This window comes from Pogoniulus pusillus, chromosome 1 (genome assembly GCF_015220805.1).
Source record: "Pogoniulus pusillus isolate bPogPus1 chromosome 1, bPogPus1.pri, whole genome shotgun sequence".
Classification (NCBI taxonomy): domain Eukaryota; kingdom Metazoa; phylum Chordata; class Aves; order Piciformes; family Lybiidae; genus Pogoniulus; species Pogoniulus pusillus.
The window spans coordinates 15,317,842-15,340,615 of NC_087264.1; the positions used below are offsets into that span (position 1 = coordinate 15,317,842).

The 22,774-nt window shown below is 39.8% G+C and overlaps 1 long non-coding RNA gene across 4 annotated transcripts in view; it reads right to left on the reverse strand.

Moving 5' to 3' along the window:
* Positions 1-22,774, reverse strand: part of LOC135174038 (uncharacterized) — a 198,486-nt gene that overhangs the window by 126,302 nt on the left and 49,410 nt on the right. The window contains exon 8 of one of the 4 annotated variants that reach the window (XR_010301758.1): positions 2,441-3,050. The exons of the other annotated variants lie outside the window; for them this stretch is intronic. This is a non-coding gene — a long non-coding RNA (uncharacterized LOC135174038). Of the gene's footprint in view, positions 1-2,440; positions 3,051-22,774 lie in introns of those variants that run through there. 4 annotated transcript variants of the gene reach the window in all.

A 22,774-nucleotide genomic window follows, 5' to 3' on the forward strand; every position in this document is an offset into this window, starting at 1 on the left:
ATTCCCTTAGAGCCTGGCATTTAAATATTGTTGCTTTCTTTGTTTCCAATAACATCTCAGCCACAATCGCTTAATAAATTATAAATCATGATGTAGTTTTTATGTAAATGCATTTTTGTGTTCAAGCACAGGATTAATGTTTGTGTATGCAAATGAACAAATGATATGTTCAAAGAGGTCGTGGTTCAAATCATTGCAAACTTTAAAATGCTTTACTGTGTTAATGGTTGAATATGACACTCTTCCCTCTTTTTTTTTCCCCTTAACAATCAATAACTTGTTTAAAAAGCACCTGTTGCTAATACCTAATTTCTGTTTAGTGCAGCTTCATGGAAAATGTGGTCATGTGTCAGTCTATAGTTCCTGCTTGATGTTGCATATAATTCTTCTAATATTCTGAATGGCATGTGCTAATTATTTAGCACAATAGCTCATCTTATGGAGCTGTAAGGCTGCAAAAGAAGGGTGGCAATTATTTAGGATGGCAATGTCTATTTTTTTGTGAAAAACAAAGTGTGGGAGGAATTTTTTTTTTTTAATAAAATAAGATGTGAGACAAGATTGAACAACAGCCTAAGGCCATTGCAAGGGTTAATATTTTGTAGTTTTTATTATCTGTAAGGCTAGAGCTGAAGCTTACAAGGCAGAGAGTAGCTGTTACACCACACATTTCTGTGTGCCGTACTAAGTGGCCAACTTCTGTTTTTCCACCACTTCCCACATGGCCGAGAGAGCAGGAGTTCTTAATCTAGCTCTCTCTTAGAATGTCATTATAAGAGCTCACCTATGCACTTTATGGAGAGGAGATGTATCTTTGATAGATGTTTAAAGCAATTTCAAAAATCCATGCACACAGAAAGCAGCTTAAATTTATATAGAAGTGAATCTTAGAATCATGGAATCAACCAGATTGGAAGAGACCTCCAAGATCATCCAGGCCAACCTAGCACCCAGCCCTGTCCACTAGACCACTAGACCATGGCACTAAGTGCCTCATCCAGTCTTTTCTTGAACACCCCCAGGGACGGTGCCTCCACCACCTCCCTGGGCAGCCCATTCCAATGGCAATCACTCTCTCTGTGAACAACTTCCTCCTAACATCCAGCCTATACTTCCCCCAGCACAACTTGAGACTCTGTCCCCTTGTTCTGTTGCTGGTTGCCTGGCAGAAGAGACCAACCCCCACCTGGCTACAACCTCCCCTCAGGTAGTTGTAGACAGCAATGAGGTCAGCCCTGAGCCTCCTCTTCTCCAGGCTAAACACCCTCAGCCTCTCCTCATAGGGTTTGTGTTCCAGGCCTTTCACCAGCTTCGTTGCCCTTCTCTGGACACCTTCCCGCACCTCAACATCTCTCTTGAATTGAGGGGCCCAGAACTGGACACAGTACTCAAGGTGTGGTCTGACCAGTGCTGAGTACAGGGGAAGAAACCACAAAATGAAAATAGCTAAGAAAACAAGGTCACAGAATATATACAATTCTATGCTTATGCTAGACCTACACTAAAATAAAACAAACCGAAACAGAACCACCAAACCCCAAACAAAACCAAACCAGAAAAACAAAGTTCAAGTTTTGCAAATAATTAAAAACAAATGCAAATAATTAAAAGGACCAAGTTATGTATTTTAGAAAATTACCTCTTGAGGTCCTGAGAATAAAGGAAATAAGGAAATATTCAGAACTTCATTCAGGCAAAGGTGATAGCGTGACTAGAATGACTAACATGGAGATTGAAACAAAGTGGATGCAATATGCAGTAGATTATGACTACTTATGGTACTGCTTTTAGTCACAAACTCTAGTCAGAAAGTTCACAGGGAGTGGTTGGGCATATGAGTAGAATCAAGACTGACCGTGAAAAATGTATCACATATATATCATATATGGAAAACCAAACAGGCAGAAAAACAGAACAGCACAAAGAAAATATGGAAAGGATTCTCAGATTGTACTCTGAAAACTCATTGTGTGGAGAGAATAATGAATAAATTCATATGAGTACTCGTTTAAATCTCCAGACCTCTTCTCACAGTAGTCGTACAGTCAAGATTAGCTCAAATGTTCAGGGACAGTAAATCTTCAGCTTCTGTGTTCTACAATTCACTGAGATACAGTTTTAAAAAGCACTCTTTCCAAAATCCTTGCAACAGAAAACAGACTAAAAAGCTTCCACTTACCCAGCTGAAGTACAAACAAGGACATGGAAATCACATTGCTGGTCACAACTAAACTATAGATTTTACATGGTTGTGTATTAGGGATTAGTTGTAAGTTTCAGGTTAAAAGAAAAGGGTGAGGAGGACTGCTCAGGAAAAGTTGCTTTCATTAATTTCTAAGAATGGAGTAAATGGACTGCAATTTGCTTGTGAATATTTGTATACAAGAACTGGTGAAGTCTACTGATTATACTCCAGGATGCAATGATAGAACATAGATGACAATTTAAATATAGGTGCAGTTCATAGGGAAGCCCAAAAGTCAGTGCTGAAATTTTTTAAAAGATAAATGAATATTATCTTAAATGGCTCTAGATCATCTTTGAGGCAGAACTCAACACAGAAAAATTAAGCTTAAGCTGAAATTCTATGAGACATTTGTGAATAGCTGATACAGAGCTCTCAACTTACTCTGTCGAGCATTTACCTTCAGTGGGTTTCCTGCTTCCACTGATGATGTGAACATTAAATTGCCTCTGACTTCTAACAGAACCAAATCAAATACTATAATTATACACTTTGTGCTATCTCTACTGTACTGTATTATTATCTATAATTGATTATTCAACTCACTAGCTATTGTTCTTTAAAATGCTTTTGACACATTGTAGAAAAAGTACTGTATAAAACAAAGTTGATGAGCATAAAGATTTCGGACATTCTATTACATGTAATGATAATGCTGGTGCAAAGCAGACTAGTTCCACTTACAGAAAGTCACAATCAGGTTTTTTGGAGTCTTGTGTTTCACACTGGTATTCATCTGCTGAGAAACAGAACCTCACTTTTGGATACTGTGCAAATGCATACAGTAGAAGACAAGGCCACACTGCTAAAAGAATTGGTACATAGAGAAGAAAGACATTTAGAGTGGTGGAAGAAAGGCAGAAACAGTGTAAAGCAGTGAATTACTTGCCAAAGGGGTACAACATCTCAATTTACAAAAGCAAAGCCCAGCCCAAGTTTCTGGAGAACCCATCTCAAGTCACAGTTAAAGAGTCATTTCAATCAAGTGTGTGCTCCTACCTCCCCTCTTGGGCCAATCCATTTGTGGTCATGTGGCTGTGTTGTGCACTGGAGCAACTAACAGATCTGACTGAAAAATAATTCTTTTCTTTTGACAGGTTAGTTTTCAGTTTTTATCTTCAGCCCTTAAAATGTACAACCAGGACATTTTCTGGCTTTCTTTATGAAAAGTAGATTTAAACATCTGGTAGTGAAGTGCTCAGATTTTATTCTCAAAACAGAAAAAAAGCACTGCTACATATCCTCATAGATTCCTATATATCAACCTCTTTTGCTAAGCATGGAAAATTATTTTTATACTTCCTTTCCTTATATGCCAGTAAGAAAAATACAAGTTGGGTTTTTAAGTCGTCTAAAACTAGTAGGCTTAGTTCCAAGTAGCCTCAGTATTTACAAGATTGCCAAAATAATGTCTACTTTATTTTCAGATTAAGACAAGAACCTTGAGAAAAAAATTATTGTTGGAGTATAACAAGTTTCCTAATCACAAAAATATTTATTTTTGTGTCTTCAGAACACACACTATTGCTTCCCATAATTAACAAATGAGATTAAATGTTAACCAGTTTAAATCTGTCAAAATATTTTAATAAGGGGGGCAGATGTTCTGTTTTGTTAAGTATTGCTATTTACTTTATGAGGTAATAATAACCTTACCTTTCCTCTGCAATAGTTAATAGTAAATGGTTAGAGCTTGCCAAAGAGCAAATAAATCATTACACTAAATACAGGTTGTCAGGCTAGTTTAGTACCTTGTACACTCCGTTTTGCTTAGATAAATGGCTCAGACTGGGATTTATTCTCTGTGCTATTTTTCTAGAAAGGTTTTTTTTGTTCATATTTTGTGTAGTTTCATATTGGATGTTGAGAAAAGTACTATGTCAACAGGTAGGTTTTCCACTGACAGGCTTACCTGTTTGAGTTGGCTTCTTAAGTGTACAAACATGAGACAAGCTGCAGACATCACAGAAATGTCATTACAGAGAGTACTTTTGTAGAAAGACTGTGGCTTTGGTAAATAAATAAATGTACAAGTACAAAACTCAAACGAATTGAATAGTGTAAAATCATGACTCTGAAACATTTCTTTTTGATTTAACCATATTAATACTTTTCATATTCACTCTTCATCAAATCCGCAGTTGTTAAGATCCAATAAAACACGCCGCCAGGTTTTAACACTACTGCTGAACACGGCAAGTGCACATTAGAGGTCATGGCTTTTCTGAAGAGCTGAGACATTTCCAGGGTTAAACATAAGTGGACCTGGACAACATGAGACCCTCACTCCCGAGAAGGCTCCTGTCAGGCTATTACAGGGGATGAGATTTAACAAGGCCAAGTGCAGGGTTCTGCACTTTGGCCACAACAACCCCAAGCAGCGCTACAGGCTGGGGACAGAGTGGCTGGAAAGCAGTCAGGAAGAAACGGACCTGGGGGTACTGATAGATAGTAGGCTGAAGATGAACCAGCAGTGTGCCCAGGTGACCAAGAGAGCCAATGGCATCCTGGCCTGCATCAGGAACAGTGTGGCCAGTAGGACGAGGGAGGTTATTCTTCCCCTGTACTCAGCACTGGTCAGGCCACACCTTGAGTACTGTATCCGGTTCTGGGCCCCTCAATTCAAGAGAGATGTTGAGGTGCTGGAAGGTGTCCAGAGAAGGGCAACAAGGCTGGTGAAAGGCCTGGAACACAAACCCTATGAGGAGAGGCTGAGGGAGCTGGGGTTGTTTAGCCTGGAGAAGAGGAGGCTCAGGGCTGACCTCATTGCTGTCTACAACTACCTGAAGGGACATTGTAGCCAGGTGGGGGGTTGTCTCTTCTGCCAGGCAACCAGCAACAGAACAAGGGGACACAGTCTCAAGTTGTGCTGGGGGAAGTATAGGCTGGATGTTAGGAGGAAGTTCTTGCCAGAGAGAGATTTGCCATTGGAATGGGCTGCCCAGGGAGGTGGTGGAATCACCATCCCCAGAGGTGTTCAAGAAAAGACTGGATGAGGCACTTAGTGCCATGGTCTGGTTGACTGGCTAGGGCTGGGTGCTAGGTTGGGCTGGTTGATCTTGGAGGTCTCTTCCAACCTAGTTGATTCTATGATTCTATGATCAAACCCCATGATAATCCACCTGTCAGCTAAGAGCTTATGTATTCTTACACTTATATAGATAACAGCTGCTTTTCCACAGAAACATATCTGAAACTTTGTACAAAACTGTATTTGCACAGAAGCATACCTATTCACCATTCATTATTGCATCCCCCCCCCCCCCCCCCCATCCCTTCAAAAACCCTGTCAGCCAATCACAAAAAAAAAAAGAAACTATTTGCAGAATTATGCAAAACTAATAATGGTTGGAGGAAAGAGATCATAAATTTCCTTGGCTGATGTTTGTGTAAACTATTTGCAGAACACTTGTAAAGAGCAACTTTGGTCAGGGAAATAAGGATGAGGTTGTGAGTGATCTGTGAACAAGGAAAAGGTCCAATAAATTGGCTCACTTATTCACACTGAATAATTCAAGCAGCTTGATTCAACACTAGACGTACTCCTCACTCCTTTTAAAGGATTAAAATATTCATGGTTTCTTCTGTCAAATGCCATTATAGCTCTGTAATGTCAGGAGCAATGGTTATCTTCCCAAAGGCTGTAGGAGACTTGAATGTGGGTCATCAGCTTCAATTGTAAAAGTTGCCAAGCAAACTGTGCTTCTACCAGTGATCTCAGACACATATTTGTGTGTCCACCTTGTACTAGTCCTAACAAGGTAAATAGAAATACTACTTCCATCTTTACTACTCAAGTTCTAGGGGCACATATGCACTTTAGTGCTGTTTGAAAGCACTATGTCTTGGAAGCTCAGAAAGAAGGATATCTTGTCTCTATAACAGTTTTAAGAAGGTCACCTTAGGCAATATCCTTATCTCAATAAATGAAACTCCGTTTGCCAGCTCAAGAATGAACCTTCCTTTGCCCCTTTCCACAGCCAGGCACACAAAGTTGAGTGGGAGCAAGTGAAAACAAAGAAGAAGGGTGCCAAATCTTAACCATTTTATGTCAGAGAAACCCACTACAACAGGTTATACAGAACCCACCAGCTGCTTTAAAGCAGCTATTAGCATCTTTCCTCGAAACAAAAATGCAGGGGACAAAGAGCTACTGTTCAGCACATTCACAGAGGTTAGGTTCCAAAGATGCTTAGAAGATAACATTAGCTGTGTCAAAATTCCAGTCTACTTCAGCTCACATTTTGCTAGATGGACACACTTTACAAATTCTTTAAGAATTCTCCATGTATTCAGTAAATTCCTCTTTAAAACAATTCAACCTGTTCAGTTTTTCAGTAGATTTTTTTTCCCCTCTGCTTTATTTTAAAGACATCTTAATTAGTCTAATCCTGACTGGTCTCTTTCCAATGTTCCTGTTGGCACAGTAGGATTTCAATTAACATTCTGCTTTAGCACTGCAAATGCCCTTGCTCAGATTCTTTTTTTTTTTCCTTTTTTTTTTTTTTATGTGCTATTTTGGATGCCATCTCTCTTCTCTTTTCTTCCTCAAAAAATTGTTCAGCTTCTAAAAGGTTTTGGAAGCAGAGGTTGTTCTGCCAATTTGTGCTTTCAGAGCTTATTGAGAGATAGCACATATTTAATTATTATTATTATTATTATTATTTATTTTTTGCACTTGAGGGTTATATTCCTTGTCTGCTCTGTGCTTTGACCATATCATTCATCCCCCTTTCAGTCCCTCCTGCTTTCACAACAGCCAGTTCATGCTTCTTGTCCTCAGCTTCAAGGCTTTTCAAAACTCCAACCTTCATTTCCACTTCTTGTTTTGCATTTCTCTTTCTTTCACACACAGATACACAAACGCACACGCTGTCTTCTAATTCACCAGCAATAACAATCTTCTCTGTTGTTTGTCAGCTTCTCTCACCCACAGCTACATCCTGCCCCTCACACATGGAGTGCCCTCCCTGAACTGAGCTGTCAGGCAATTGTCCTCGTTTCTTTGAAATCTATCCTTAAAAATCCACCTTTACTGCAACATCTAAAAGAAATCAGCTAATTAATGATGGTTCTGTTGAAGGGCAGATGGAATAGCTGACATTTACTTTATAATTATTTTTTTTTTAAACCAACCCCCCTTTTGTGTGAGTGTAAGTATTTAATCTATGATGGACTGCTTTTGTAGAGGGACAGCAATAAACAGAGCAGTGACTAGATCCTGCCAGCTGTGCACATCATTTCTGAATGATTTTAGATGATGGGAAACTCTTCAACTGGTTTGCATGTTTAAAATGTAAACTCTGCAGGACAGCATCTGTGGGTATGTCTACTCTGCATACCTTGTAGTAACTGATAACCTTTAAGCGAAATAGGAGAGGATAGACAGCAGCATGGAGCTAATTTACTCAGAAAGTATTCTGTATTATGCAGTATGTGTCCACAGTAATTAACACCATGACAATATCATTTTAATTGAAGTATCTTGGAAATGTGTAGCATAAACAGAAATAAAAATACTGAGCTAAGTACCTTGCTACCACTGCAATGCCAAGTAATAAAACCAGAATATAGCCAGATCTAACGCTTAACCTGCAAAAAGCCAACTGTTCAAATATGTGGGCTTGACTTCAAAGATACTGCTACACATAAGTATCCACTTATGTCCACTGCATTCATAGCTGCTTACAGGCAAACAAAATCCTACTGTGGATCTCAATCTGTAAATCCTGCTATTTAAATACAATTGGAAACCTCATCTATTAGACTAGAAAACAGAAAGAGACATATCTGTTGCTAACGGCTTCTTTGCATTGCTCTTGGCTACACAAATTGGCATACCTTAACCACATGAGCCCAATAAACCAACCAGACCTTTCTGTGCTTACTCATCTGCTTTGGAAAACTAGCTTAAGTTCTTGGTGCCTCAGTTTTCAGTGATTAAAAAGACTCTAAAATATCTACTGGTTGACAAATTTGTTACAACATTTAAATACTTAGAGAACAATAGATGAAGAACACAGGTAAATCAGGATGGCTTCCCCAGTAAAACTGCTTCAAAATTAAATGGTTAAGATAATAATCGCAGCAGCTGGGAGAAAGTTTTCAACTGATCCAAAAGGTTTTGTGAAGTAAATAGTAAGAATAGATTTATTTCCACTCCTTTTATAGTGGCTGAATATACTGTTTGTGACTTCCCACTGCGTTTCTCTGCTTCCAAAATCCACTAGAAAACTTGAAAATTATTACTTTTTAATAAACAAAAATGTCCATGAGCAACATAAACATAAAAACTACTGTAACATTCCTCCTGTATTAAATACGTTTTCCACTCTACATTCTTCTCTGAAATCAATCCAGATCACCCTTCCCACTGTCACTGAACAGTGCTTCGAGATTCCAAGATTTCACGAGAGATTAAGTACAACCATATGGAGACCTACATTACCAGAGGAATCCAAATGGTCATCCTATCCCATTTCCACTCAATGTGACCCTATGATAACTATTCATAGATGGTCACTTCATGGCTGCACCAGGAGTTTCTATTCCAAGGTAAGCCCAGTGAGAACAAACATGCAGTCAAGGTTTTATCCACTATTTAAACATCTTTTCTTAAGTCTTCATACTAAGAAGTCTTACTCATGGGGTCTTTTATAGAGCTGCAGGATACACTCAAGCAAGTTTGCCAGGAAGAGGAAGCTAACTGAAAGAGAGTTTACTCTGTACAAGGATCAGATGAACATAATTTGGGCCAAACAGCTCAGACTGTGAAATATGTCAAAGTCAGGATTAGTTTAGCATCATCATCCTGTAATACTGCTGTAGTTATATCTATCAAGGAAATATAAATTTCTTATAGTACAGCTTCAGAAAACAATATATGAAATGAGGTGTTTATTGACTTCATATTTCGAGCTTGCAAACCTATTCATGCTTTTTACATTCTTTTTTTTTTTCCTTTTTATTAAATTGATGGTTCTAGCAGACAGGGGAGGAACACATAGCTGGTAATGGTTAGGAAAAGAAGTGTGTGGGATCTTGAGTATAATTTTTCAGTACATTAAGTGAGATGAACAAAAGAGAAATTAAACATAATACTATGCCATGGTACTGTGACATAAGTGTCAACTTAGAATTTCAAATACAATTATGAGAGTCTCCTAATAATTGTATAGGTGGCAAACAAGGCTTTAGGGCAAACATACGTGGCAAAAAAAATTACTAATGGCATTCTACAGAAAATCAGCTCAGCCTGACCCCTCCTATGCATCATATTGTAGTAAGGTCAACTTGGTAGAAAGGTTAAGAGCAGTTAAACACTGACCCATCCCTCCCCAGTCTTTTCCATATTCATAGGAAAGTACATCCATATTCATGCAACAGGATAAGTACCTTCAACATACATAGGTAAAAAAAAAAAAGGTTTTACTTCTTTACAGTTTTATTCAGTGCCATGACACTAATTCCCAGAGCATGGATCAGGACATAAATTACTGTGCCTGTAAGGCTGGGTGGGATGGGTGAGCAGAAAACAGTGCAGACTCTGGGTGACACTTAAATATTGAAAATATAGAATCTGTAATCCTGGAACTGTAAAATGGCACATGAAAATACAACTCATGCACACAGATTGAGCATAATGATTTCAGGATAAATGGTTCATGGAAATGGCTGCTTTACACACATCCAGCTACATGTCTGTAAACATATGGCTATCTGGAGCCTGAGCTTCTGGCCCTACCAGGTTAGTGGCATGAGAGGTTCAAGGTTACTGTACAAAATCCTATCTCAGTATCATCAAAAACCACTACAAACAAAAGTCATAGACCTCCTATTGCCACTGCAAGACTGGGATTAGTGGTATTTTATTTTTTCCTAAGCATAGAATATCTGATAAAATCACAATGTGTTACATATGTCTTGTTTTCCCTTTGCAATTATTTTACTGAACAACACTAACTGAAACTTGGAAAGGAACAGGGCTCAGAAAGACCTGGTCCTTTTGCAGAACTTATTCCTCATGCACCTTGTCTTGTCTTTGCTATGAAATAACATTCCACTCATGAGTTCCCCTTCAGCTTCTCCTGTCTTTTTCTTTATTTCTATCTCTTAAAAAAATTAATATTAACTTTATATTAAGTTGTTATTCCTATGGTAAAACTATATGTTGTTAAATAAAATGTGAGAATCTCAGGTGATATTGAAGCAGTCACCTTACCCCTTTTTGCAGGTAACAAACACATCCAGTTAAGTGGCCTTTCTTCCAAATGGAATGTCTTTCATAGAATCATAGAATCATAGAATCAACCAGGTTGGAAGAGACCTCCAAGATCATCCAGTCCAACCTATCACCCTGCCCCACCCAATCAACTAGACCATGGCACTAAGTGCCTCATCCAGTCTTTTCCTTGACTACTGAGACAGAAAATAATGAACCTCACTATAGATTATTTTTATAAAGTAAATGTCAGCTTCAGTCCCTGCCCAGTTTTTTCCCAGGAAAAAGTCACCATCTTTCTGTCCTACAGAAGCATCAACATCTTCAGTGAATTTCAGTAGGAAAAAGGGCTCCATTTTTCTTGCACCTCCACTCATTGTTAACTTAATGGTTACAAAGCAGTAATGGAGGCTAGATGGCTAAACTAACAGCTTTATATTATTTGGTTATTACTTGGTATAAATTTATACAGCACTTTTGCAGGCACCAATTTACTCTCCTCATTTTTGAATGCATTGTGTCTTCCAGAGTTTACTCATAGAAGCCGAGATGCTGGTGCTGGGACTTTGCTGAGGCAAAGGTCTGGAAACTTGCATGTAGCCAGAGCATGGGGAGTTACCTCAACCACAAGGAGGGAGCAAGTGACAGAGGAGTGGCAGGCAAAACTTGCAAGCAGCAGTGGAGGTCTGCCAGGCTGTCTATGCTACAATATGGCAGCTGGGAACAGCCAGGTGCTCCCAGCAGATTACCAAGGCCCCTGAAGAAAGGGTCCATGCCTTTATTGAACCATATTCTCTCTCTGAACATCAACGAGAAGGTTTTCTCTTTGGAAAGGAATTGGAATTGTCCAGATATGCCAGCTGAATGCTCTGGCGTTTCCAGGCAGATGTGTGGAAAAAGAGGCCATATCACCTCCCCCATGACACAACATTGCAAGTTGGGGCAGGTGTCTTGTTCTTCCCTCCTGCTCAGGAGCCTGCTCCATGAGCAGCAGGAAGACAGGGCTGAAGGAGCTGACTGCCATCACATTTGAGCCCTGGCACTGCACTTACACTTTGTGCCACACAGCTGCAATGAAACAGTCAGAGTCAGGGCCAGGCTTCAGGGGAGATTGTGGAGAGAAGGTGATTGGGCACCCAGCAGCAGCAAGCCTATAAATTCTCTCTGAAAAGTAAAAGGTTTCATTAAAAACTCCATTCTTGTTTGTAATACACAACTAGGCTGCAAAGCCTCCTCTAATTCCTAATCATTGGTATTACAGTAATAACAACCTATCCTTTGCCACCATCATAGTAGCATTTCATATTCTTATCTTATACTCCTTTTTCTTTTGAAGTAGAGGGTATCTTTCCTTTCTACATTTACTTCAAAGAAAAGCAAGCTCTGTCTGTATTAATTGATTTCTGTTCCTAAGGTGTTTAAACAATCCCATGTTCTCCCTCCAAAGCTGCAATGTCTAAGTACTTGCTGTCTTTGTATTTTATCTTTCTGAAGTCCTACCGAAGAAAGGAAGCCATCTCATTTCAGCCAGGTGGGAGCTGCGGGACAGAGGGGCAGCAAAGCCCAGGTCTCAGCCCAAATCAGTCCCTTGTCAAAGCTGCCCCTTCACAGATTGTGTTGGTAGACCCAGCCCCTCAGCCCAACCTGTCCAACCACAGGGCAAGAAAATTTCTTTCAACTTGGAACTGGATTGTTTTTCACCTGGGCTAAATCTAATTCCCAGATACACTGCACAGACCAGGCTCAACATGTAAAGCCCAGAAGAGCTCTGGAGCTCTCCAGTTTGGATGATGACAGCTACACTTTTTTCTCTATTAAGTTCTTTAAAAGACAACTAAATCAAAGAAAAATACTAATATCCATTATTACATTGTGCATTTTCTAATACACCACTTTATTTTGCTTGAGCTGCAGAGTAGCTTCAGAAAAAGCACTAGGAAAGTTCATAAATATGTAAGCAAATATTTACGTCCCTTGAGAAACATTTTTGTCACTAACTGCTGGAAAGAGAGTTTATTATTGATGAAATCGACTCTCTTGGATGTTATAATTTAGTAGAAACACATTTTAAGAAGTCCAATTTCTGATTTCTTTGGATGAGGAGAAACCAGGACCAGGTAAATAGTGGTTAAAAAAATAAATAAGAACAAACCCAAACCAGAAAGAAGAATAATATCTCTAAATAACTTGATTTCCTTTTGGATCCTACTCCATATTTTTTTTTTTTTTGTTATTATTTTGGTTTGGTGTTTGTTTTTTTTTTCATTAAAGCTGCACTGTGCAGCAGATCACTGATTGCAGAACTGGCCAATGATACTGCAACTAATAACAAAATCTAGAAGAAAATAATTTGGAAAGAAATGTGGCCTTTAAAATCCAGGGACCATTCATAGAATCATAGAATTATGATTCATAACTATTTATTCAAGAACATATCACCCACAGTTTTCTTTAGACACCAGAAATGAGGTAAGATCACTCGTGAAGGCATACCATAATGTGAACAGACCACCTAGCATTATAGTTTAAGATACTTTTCTGTATGGCACATTGAAATGCCATGTAGAGATATCTAAGACTTGAAGCAATACAATTGTATTACACCATATTACCCTGTGAAGTCTAATCTACTTTTTTTTTTAGCAGGACTTAATCAGCCCATGAAAAGCACCACACTGTCCCAGATCACTCATGCCTTACCTCTGTGTGGTCATATCCTCAATATACTGAATGTCAAGATTCACGAATCACAGAATCAAGCAGGTTGGAAGAGACCTCCAAGATCATCCAGTCCAACCTAGCACCCAGCCCTATCCAGTCAACCAGACCATGGCATTAAATGCCTCATCCAGGCTTTTCTGGAACACCTCCAGGGATGGTGATTCCACCACCTCCCCAGGCAGCCCATTCCAATGGCACGACTACTTCTAAAAGTTATTATCATTTGCTAAATCTGGATCATACTTTGTGTGCATAATTCTGAACTCTCCCTTACCTGAATAAAGCATTTGACTCTTACTTTTCTGACCCCACACACCTTGTGGCATCCTCTCATGAGCTATTGAACAGACAGGTAACAGTGGTGTCATTGAGCAGTCTTGGTTGTGCAGTGAGGAGACCATACCTTCAAAGAAACATCATGAAAGATAATGGGAATATTATATGCATCAAAGGAGAACAGTAAGTCTCCAGATCAGATCCTAGAACATCTACCCATTTTGCAAATCAGAAGCTGTTGATTAGAAGTCCTTGAGCAAATATTGTATATTTTGCATGTCTTTAGGCGACACAGAACTCTGTCTATCTGCAGAATTTCACAAGTCTATAAGAAATTTATGCAAGGAAACAATCTAGTACATTTTGTGCTCTCTTGGCAAAAGAATGAGGAAAGTTCTGCAGACAGCAGCACAGGCTAGGCAGTGTGGAAAAGCTAAGCAGACACACTAAGAATATATCTGTGGTTTAGGCTAAAATACGTATTACTGCCTTGGATTACACATTTTTCTGTGTTTATATTTTGTTTCCATTTGTTAACATATCTATGGTGGATTCTTTGTGGCTTTGGCACATGGCAAGGGGGCAGTTTCTCCTCCCACGAATCTACAGAATTGCTTCAGTTCTTTTACAATGAGAGTCACACAGCCTTTTACTCAAGTAAATCAGGTACTTCAGGATTCATGTAGATTTAATGCTTCTCAGAGAATTTGTATTACACAGGCTTGCTTGCCCTAGGATTTTGAGGGCCTTCAGTAAAACCTCTCTTGGATAATATGATGCTAAACCATCTTTTGTTCCATTTGTTCCTGAAACTTCCTGCTTTCCACTTCACTCCCAAAGTTCACTTAAAGACAAAAGGTTATAACCTTGTTTGTGACCTTTTCTCCTGACTTGTCAGTGACTGGCAGGTTTCTTTTTCTTTTCACTCTACTGCTCAGCATGGCTGAAGAGAAAGGAAGTTTTGGCAACATGCCCCTTAGCCCGTAGCAGAGAATATACCAGCAAATGTATTCCTGACCTCGCTGGATAGCCCAGCTTCCACACACAGCTTAGTCTACTAACAGCACTTCTGCCAGAAGAGGAAAGGGGGTTTGGCTTCTAAGTCACTAAGTCTGACTAAGCGTGAACATGAGCTCTGAAGTCTATGTGCCCTGATCTACCTCCACTTTACCTTTCATTCTATAATGCTTTAGTGCTGTAAATAACAAAGCTCAGGCTGATTTTCCCCTAAATCTGCTTCATGCTTTTTTTAGGATTGAATTTTTTTTTATAGTCTCTCCACCCCCATCTCTTGTAATCAATAGAATGGAATCAATATTTAAGGGTCAAGACCTTTTCTTTTTCCTGTGGCTAAGCTTTTTCCAGCCTTGCATTTTAAATAAAACCAGTATTCTATTACTCTCTAAAAAAAGATAGGAGGGAAAACCCCAGCTTATTAGTCTATCTCTTTTAGGTCTTAGGGTAATGGTTGCTTTTACCTTCCCAGTTTAATTCAGCACATTTACAAAGCATTAAATCTGTCAGTATGGCATTAACTTCTATCATGTGCATATTAATAGGAATAACAATCAAAACATCATGTGAGTTTGGGTGTTAAAACTGGTAATATTTTCTTTAAGTGCTAGTACACATTTGGCTTGGAAGGTGCTCAAAATTGCAAAGGATTTTTAAACTAAGATTTATCACTTATCTATACAGAAGTGTTTTGCGGTAAACCTGCTCATTTGTACCCCAAAGGGCATGATTTTGTCATCATGCTGATGTTTTCATGGAACACATTTGTAAAACACAATTTCTAACTTTTGTTGCCTCCATTAAGAAGAATGTTGATTAAGTGGAATCAGCATGTAAGAAAATATTTAGCAGCTGTTCCCTTACTACAAAACCATAAATATATCGAAAAATAATCACGCAGATATTTTATGCCAATTAGCAAATACTTCTTTTAATTAAAGTATGTTGAACATTACAGCATCATCTTAATACTATTGAATTCAAATAAAATATAGGGATGGTAGAATGAGAGAGAAAGCATCTTTGTCAATATATTACAAAGATTTTAACAAGCCAGCTGAAGGGGTTCGGAGGCATTCTTGTTTTGTATGATTGTTTTAAATTTTGCTGTTGTGCATTTTACATCATTACCATTCTCTCATCCAATAATATTTAAAAAACAAAAAGAATAAGAAAGGAATACAGGGGGGGAAAGAGAAGAAAAAAAAAGAGCAACTCCTTTCCATTTAAACAGCACAACGAATGGGAAAAACTACTGCAGTATTACAAATTATTTGGCCTTGCCAACACCTAACAGTTGTAAATCAGGGATATATTTTGAAATATCCTAAATCATATTTTTATCAACCAGCACTCTTAGCAGCAGCTTTCAGAAAAGAAAAGAATACAGCCATGGCAATTCATGGGGAAGTATGAGTTAAACATAAGTATTTCACTTATGTTTCAAAGTACTGTTATTCAGTGGTCAAAAATATTATCCCTTAGTCTGCATTTGCTTTTGATTAGGAAAGAGGACCACAGCAATGCATGCTTCAAGGATGTAGAAAACAATCATCAGCAAAAGATGCACTCTCTTGTGAGGATGAAAGGAATGCATGTTACCTTCTTGGAGGCTCAGAATTGTATCTTTAGGAAAAGCAGTGCACATGCAAGAACATTGTCCTAGAACTCACTAAAGAACTTGACTGGCTTTGTCGACTGCAAAGTAAAAGCCTTTGCTGTACCCTCTGCTCATATCTAATCATTTTTGCCTTGCACGCACCACCTACACACCCAACACTTCACTGACAATGCTTTGCCTTTCCCCACTACCCCCCAAACATAATAGAAAGTTAATTGAATGTTTTATGCTTTAGTAATATCAAAGAAGTGAAAAGAATGTAGTTTTCAACTGTATTTCAATAGTAAGTGCATTAATTTTTACCTTTTAACTGACACTTGTACTAATTTCCTTAAATGCTCTTTTTTACTCTTTTTTGATGTGTCTGGCTTTGTCGGGTCTGATGATGAGGGCTTACTTCAAATGCAAAAAGATTAGCTCTCTTTCCTTTAATAGCACAATTATAGCTTGTGTGATGTCTAAATCATGAAAGATATCAGGGACAGACTTCTAAAGTCTCATCAGTTTATTACAAAAGTGGTAGTAATCATTTTAATATCAAAATTACTCTAATTTCCTAGTGGCATTTAGGGATTGTTGGGCATGCATACATATACACACAAAGATTAGTAGCCATTTACTTCTAATTTGACTTACATAATTGTTACAAAAAACCCACAATGAAATTAAAAGGCTCCGTGTTAGATTTTTTGCCTCTACCTAAGATGTTGTTCAGGCTCTGAAAGAACATTGCCACATCAAAGAAAGTACCAAGAGATCCAGTTCAACATGTTTAGATACACCAGAACCTACATCTCATTTTTTTTTGGCATTTAGTTCAACATGGGACTTAACACTAAAGAATAAATGTGCCTTGCTTAAGGATATGTAATATGTTTAATCCCATCAATGCTTAGTCTACTTTTTAAATCCTGGATTTAATACACTTTTCCATGAGAGGGCAAGATTAAGATACCCTTTCTCATACAAGATTGCACCTACCTCCTCAAGCATTATGATTAGTTATATACGACAGCAGGAAGAGTACCTTAGTCAAGCCTGTAAGTGATTAAGTGGAATACGAATCTAAACAGCTTATATTCCAAACTGACTTTGATTCACAGTATCACAGTACCACAGTATCATCAGGGTTGGAAGAGGCCTCACAGATCATCAAGTCCAACCCTTTACCACAGAGCTCAAGGCTAGACCATGGCACCAAGTGCCACGTCCAATCTTGCCTTGAACAGCCCCAGGGACGGTGACTCCACCACCTCCCCGGGCAGCCCATTCCAGTGTCCAATGACTCTCTCAGTGAAGAACTTTCTCCTCACCTCAAGCCTAAATCTCCCCTGGTGCAGCCTGAGGCTGTGTCCTCTCGTTCTGGTGCTGGCCACCTGAGAGAAGAGAGCAACCTCCTCCTGGCCACAACCACCCTTCAGGTAGTTGTAGACAGCAACAAGGTCACCCCTGAGCCTCCTCTTCTCCAGGCTAAACAATCCCAGCTCCCTCAGCCTCTCCTCGTAGGGCTGTGCTCAAGGCCTCTCACCAGCCTCGTTGCCCTTCTCTGGACACGCTCAAGCATCTCAATATCCCTCCTAAACTGGGGGGCCCAGAACTGAACACAGTACTCAAGGTATGGTCTAACCAGTGCAGAGTACAGGGGCAGAATGACCTCCCTGCTCCTGCTGGCCACACCATTCCTGATGCAGGCCAGGATGCCATTGGCTCTCTTGGCCACCTGGGCACACTTCTGACTCATGTTCAGGCGGGTATCAATCAGCACCTCCAGATCCCTCTCTGTCTGGCTGCTCTCCAGCCACTCCAACCCCAGCCTGTATCTCTGCATGGGGTTGTTGTGGCCAAAGTGCAGCACCTGGCACTTGGAGCTATTGAACCCCATCCCATTGGACTCTGCCCATCTGTCCAGGCGGTCAAGGTCCCGCTGCAGAGCCCTTCTGCCCTCCAACCCAGTCACATCTGCCCCCAGATTAGTGTCATCTGCAAACTTCTTGATGACTGACTCCATGCCCTCACCCAGATCATCTATGAAGATATTAAAGAGGATGGGGCCCAGCACTGAGCCCTGAGGGACACCACTAGTGACAGCTGCCAGCTGGATGTGGCACCATTCACCACCACTCTCTGGGTCCGGCCCTCCAGCCAGTTCACATACATTCATGTAATGATCGTCGCTGGCCAAGACAAAGAGAGATACCAGATCTTGGAAAAGGTTGTAGCTATCTACTTCAAGAATATGTCCTTTAAAAAAAGACCAGATTTCCCCTGCATTAGAAATAGAGATTTAAAACCAAAAATGATATCACAAAGCATCCACAGCATCTACGTAAGATTGTGTGTAGCAGGTTAAAACAGAAAAATGAAGTGATCTTCAAATATTTTAGGATATTGTGGCTGTTAAAAAGTAGTTTCAAAGGAGAATTTGATAGTTAAATCCAGGAGTGAAAATACACAGTGCTCTGGGAAGAGCCAGTACTAGCTTTGATAAATTTCAAGTTCCTAACAGATAAAATGCAACAGTTTGACCTATTGCCAGTCTATTTTAAGATGAACATTTGTTAAAGTATAATGAAAAAAATGTAGCACTTAGTCTTTGGCAGAGGAACAATTAGGGCTTTTTTTTTTTTTCTTCCTTGAATTGTATAAAATCACATGGCACTGATTTTCATTTTAACTACAAGCAATAAATATGAGCTGCAACAGACTCTAACAGCTACTGGCCATATCTACATGGGTATGTCATACAAGCAAAGTTCACTTCCATTTCGAGCACACAAAATTTATGTCTGCGCCATAGAGCTTATCATGCATGAAGCCTGTCCACACAATAGCCAATTTGCTAGTCTTAAGAACAGCTTGCACCTTTTTGATGTGCAGAGCTATAATCAGCCCAGCCAGTCAATGCTGTCTGTACCAAGAAGCAAGAAAAAGGCCGAGCAGCTATTTTACACCATCAGCTAACTCCTAACCACTTGAGGCAATTCAGCCTGAGAACTTTTAACTCAATTTACATTAAAACATATCCTTCCAGCCTGTTATGTGCTACATGCATTATGATTATTTGTTTGTTTTGCATATTCAGAGATTGCTTGTGAAGCATGTTGATCGGGGCAACACTGTGCCTCTAGCAGGCATTTGAGAAAGTTAGGCAAACAAGTTCCCGCTTTCCCTAGTCACAGTCAGTAGATTTACACATTACTCTAATGAGAATGAATAAGCTGTCATTCATCAGCAGATGCTGTATGGGTCTGTCCAAGGAGAGAAGATTTTGGAAGTGAATAATCCTTGCATTCTTCAGCTCTGCTTTGAATACATTGGCTTAGAGAAAAACAACAGACAAAGGCAGACCAAAAAGAAACAGCAGAGATCTGGAAAACCTCTGGAAGCAGAGCTGATGGTGTCACTTGTAAGACCGAGCTGAGCAAGTGAGGAGGAGGTTGGCTGCACAAGTTTCACTTCTGTGACTGTCTTTTGTACGAACCCAAGATAATTAGCAGATGCATCGGCTCAGGACTGTTAGCACTGACACAGCACATAGTGGAATGCATAATGCAAGCTCCTACTTGAGTGCTGGCCCACTATCTTATGAATACAACCCATAAGCTCCTAGATTCAAGTTTTAAGCTAGCTGGACAGAGAAACATACTATGGCACTTTGTCAAGCTTGAAGGATGTCCAGGTGGAGCTAGGTACAGTGTTGCTGGCCAAAAGTGCTTTTTTCCTCCCAGTAAGGTTCACAAAATCATAGAATCATAGAATCAACCAGGTTGGAAGAGACATCCAAGATCATCCAGTCCAACCTATCACCCAGCCCTAGCCACTCAACTAGACCATGGCACTAAGTGCCCCAGCCAGGCTTTTCTTGAACACCTCCAGGGACAGTGACTCCACCACCTCCCTGGGCAGCCCATTCCAATGCCAATCACTCTCTCAGTGAAGAACTTCCTCCTAACATCCAGCCTATACTTACACTGGCACAACTTGAGACTGTGTCCCCTTGTTCTATTGCTGGTTGCCTGGGAGAAGAGACCAACCCCCACCTGGCTACAACCTCCCTTCAGGGAGTTGTAGACAGCAATGAGGTCACCCCTGAGCCTCCTCTTCTCCAGGCTAAACAACCCCAGCTCCCTCAGCCTCTCCTCATAGGGTTTGTGTTCCAGGCCCTTCACCAGCTTTGTCGTCCTTCTCTGGACACATTCCAGCACCTCAACATCTCTCTTGAACTGAGCCCAGAACTGGACACAGTACTCAAGGTGTGGCCTGACCAGTGCTGAGTACAGGGGAAGAATAACCTCCCTCGTCCTACTGGCCACACTGTTCCTGATACATGCCACGATGCCATTGGCTCTCTTGGCCACCTGGGCACACTGCTGGCTCATCTTCAGCCTACTAACTACCAGTGTCCCCAGGGCACTTTCTTCCTGGCTGCTTTCCAGCCACTCTGTCCCCAGCCTGTATCACTGCTTGGGGTTGTTGTGGCCAAAGTGCAGAACCCTGTACTTGGCCTTGTTAAATCTCATCCCATTGGCCTCTGCCCACCCATCCAGCCTGTCTAGGTCCCTCTGCAGGGTTCTCCTACCCTCCAACATATCCACACCTGCTCCTAGCTTGGTGTCATAAATCACCCAGAGTTGACCAACTTACGTGTATTACCATTCCAGGACAACAGGGCAAAGCTCGTCGAAGCATGGTCTGGTTTTAATACCTGAGAAGTGTATGCTTAAGAATAACTAGATGAAAGTTTTATGCTGTTTATTTGATTTTCATTTTCTACCTACATCAAATTCTGTATTCATTATCATTTAAACATGGGGGGGAAGGGGCGAGGGAAAATTTTGCCTTTACAAGTTTAGCAAAAAAAGAAAAGAGAAAGTTTTCTCTTTAAGAATTCATTATTATAGATGGAAAATACAATTTTGTCCAGTAATGAGATCAAACTTTTTAATTGGTTTATTTTATAAACTTAAAGATAAATTTTGTTACAGAATTTCCAGAAGAGAAATTTTATGGAAGATATGTGAGTCTCAGGGTGAGAACTTCTGACAGGAACATAATCATCTTTTACTAGAATCCCTTGCGCTGTTTTACAGCAATTGTGCTTAAATATATGACCTGAAGTCTCTTTTAACTGTAATATGTCCATACTTGCTCCTATATACTTCTGCCTTTAACATCCAGCCTGATTGTCCCCTTTTTTTTTGCCAAGCTTATTGAATTTCTATCTGTCCACATCATCTACAATTTCCTGCTGAATTAATTTCTTGTAGCCTAATTCTTGAACCTATTCAATCAGATTTTCAGCCTGTACTCCACTGAAACTTCTTTTAAAGGTTGTTCTATTCTTCTCCTAGTCAAATTTCAGGGTTTGAATTTTCTTACACATCCCTGGGACATTTCAACAGCTTTTCATGTTACCAGTCATTCTTTGTCTATGAAATCCTGTCTTCATAGTTTTTTGTTACTCCAAATTTTCTTTCTGTTCTTCTGTCTCTCTAAACAATGGCTTACAAGCCTCATTCAGTGTACACTCCTCATCCCTATCCCCTACTGTCTGGAGTGACCTCCTATCCTTATCTAATAGAGCCTTTGGTAACTGCAATATTTTCTACAATTATATATATACACATACATATGTGGATAAATAAGTATTTACTGTGTAGTAGCTATGAAGATAGGAACAAAACAGACTTTACAACTGCCTTTTTTTTTTTTTAAGTGTTAACTATTTGATGACCAAATCAGAATAGTAGACGTAAGACTTAATTATCCCCTTCTAAGCTTCAAAAACTCACATATGTGCTTTCGGGGGAAGGAACCATTGCAACCCGAATTGTGTCTTCCTGTACTTGACCATTTAGGTGACTATACCTTTTCTAACACAGATTTTTATGTTAGCAACTGTGATGGTTTGGGTGTTCCCAGCCCCCCCCACACTTTAGAAATCACCCAGACTAGACTCAGCCAGCTCTGGAAATATCAATGAAGCTTATTATTTACAGCTTAGTAGAATATACAAGCAGATATTTACAGTATATACAGTTATATACAGAAATATACAAGGTAAAAAGGTAATACAGAAACACAACTCCCCTCCCAGAAACCCAAGTCCCCAGGAGGGGCTCTCAACCACCCCTTCACCTTCCCCCTACCCCTCTCAACCTTACCCCAGTCCCAGGGAAGAATGGAGGTTCAGCCAAGGGGTTAGGAAGCAAAGTGTGTTAGCCCAAAATGGAGGGTGAGGTTAGAGAGTAAGATGCAGCTCAGCCAACAGCCCCAGTGAGAGTGGTTATCTATGTTTTTATTTCTTGTTCCCATACATCTCAGCAAGCCTATGAGCGAAGTAGACATCACCATTGCTTTCCTTTCACAGACTGTAATCTAGTTCTTCTCACCAAAACATTCTAGCCTGCTTCAAATTAGCACAGTAACTGTTTGAATTTATGCATTTTCCTATTAAAGTGATGTTCTGTCAGCAGTTTGGGCCTGATAATAAAAAAACATAAGGCAGTGAACCAAACCAGCAAAATGGCAAACATGACATTTGTCAGGATCCATTGTTAACATCTTATAAACATCATCAAGTTGAATTTTTAATTTCCTTTCAAGTCAAATGCAAGAAGGAAAGTATTAAAAAAGTGGAGAAGATTAATCTCCTGTAAAATGGCATTGCTTTTCC